The sequence below is a fragment of the Anneissia japonica genome, unplaced genomic scaffold (genome assembly GCF_011630105.1).
Source record: "Anneissia japonica isolate Jap-2015-1 unplaced genomic scaffold, ASM1163010v1 scaffold104304_len4452_cov175, whole genome shotgun sequence".
Lineage (NCBI taxonomy): Eukaryota > Metazoa > Echinodermata > Crinoidea > Comatulida > Comatulidae > Anneissia > Anneissia japonica.
The window spans coordinates 1-1817 of record NW_022736004.1 but is presented as its reverse complement, the minus strand read 5'-3'; the positions used below and the strand labels follow the sequence as shown (position 1 = coordinate 1817).

Genomic DNA, 1817 nt, shown 5'->3' with positions numbered 1-1817 from the left:
ACTTACTCCCCCTACCATCTACTACCTCCCCTTACAATGTATTACTTAGTTTTAATCAGCACTCTTTAGTAAATATTTCCCCCTGTAAGGCCGAGCTCAGGACTTAAATTATATGAGACTGACACACTGCCGACTGCTCCAAGGAGGCAGTTACTATTATACTTCGATAATGTTATTTTAATGATATAGTTTCGATTATTATAATCATTATTAATGTAATAGTACTTTAATATAATATTATTTAATAAAATATAAACATTTGTATTATTACAATTATTGTAATAATAAGTTTTATAATTATTATATCAGCAATAACAATTGTCGTTCAGATACTTGCCTAACCCCCATTCTCCCCCTTTCCGCTTTCCTAGTCCCCGCATACTTTCCTCTCCACTCTGAAGGGCATTGCGCTTATTTACCCTCTTTCCATATTCACAATATATGTCCATGTTCTTCTTCCCCCCTCCCCCTCCCATACATATTGTTAAACTTCCTATCATGCTCTCTAATTCTCTAAAACATAACTTTACATCCTCCTCTGTCTTCTACTCCCTTCCCCTACTATTCTGCGGCTTTTATATTCATATATATTATAATTCCATATTTTTTCTTTCTATTTTTCTTACTGAGTTTACGCCGTTAATAATAATAATAATAATAATAATACCCCCTGTGAGGCTCGAACTCACGACATTCAAATTATGAGATTGACGCGCTGCCGACTGCGCCAAGAAGGCAGTTTCTATAATTTGACATATTTATATCAGTAGCCTATATATAATGTATTTATTTAATTCATTAATTCATTCATCATTCATTTATTCATTCATTTTATTTCTATTTATATATTTATTTACCAAAAACAGCAGGCACAAATCATCATCATTACTATTATTTCTATAACTAAATGAAAAGTATCAAATCGGTAAATTAAATATATTGTAACTGTTGTAAAAAAAATAAATATGATATGATTGAAACAGAGCAAAAACCCAGGAGTTTACACACTTTCCGGCTGCATGCCAAATGTATTCATCCATATGTTAAATTAACAATACAATTTCGTTTACATCAAAGTAAATTATGAATATTATTTCACATCACGTATACATATGCATTCATATATTTTAGCCTAAGCTGATTAAAGACGCATAACTATAGAACGCAGTTCTTCGCAATGTGGTTATCATTGCTATTAGTAAACCTAAAAAAAACATTTCCGAACTTTTGAAAAATCATGTAAACAAGATGTAAGATACTTTAATGTCTGAAATAATTGTTATGTAGCCCTATTGTAATTTTCATCATTTTAATATCCATACTTTTTTATTTAGTATGTTTTGAGAGGGGATGATAAACCCAAAGATACTAAAATATGTCAGAATGAAAACGGGAAGTACTCAATTTTTGGAGGCACGGGCCAAATCCATGGTATTAAAAACCAATTCATTGCTATCACAGTACTTTTTAACATCGTATCAGCCATTGAGTCACTGGCTACTACCCATTCATATCGGGAAAAACGTACCGACAACGTACCTATGACTGTACACATTACTCATCTCCAAGATCATTAAACAAACGTACATAAAACGTTGACCTGTTGTTGCAATACGTCATAATAAAGCATAATTTTGTACCAACAACTTTGGTCTAATGATATTCAGGCAATGGTAATGCGACATTGTAGACTCCTCCCCCTCTCAGGTAATGGTATAGCGACATGGTAGACTGTCCACCCCCAATGACCTTAATTATAGATTGGTGACCGTGGAGCCATAAGAAGTTATTCAACCTGACGTTACCAAACAACAAAA

The 1817-nt window shown here is 32.8% G+C and overlaps 1 non-coding gene across 1 annotated transcript; it reads right to left on the bottom strand.

Moving 5' to 3' along the window:
- Positions 1 to 664: 664 nt before the first annotated feature.
- On the bottom strand, positions 665 to 737 carry Trnam-cau. Its single transcript has one exon. It is a non-coding gene; the product is annotated as a tRNA-Met (tRNA).
- Between the last annotated feature and the right edge of the window lie 1080 nt (positions 738 to 1817).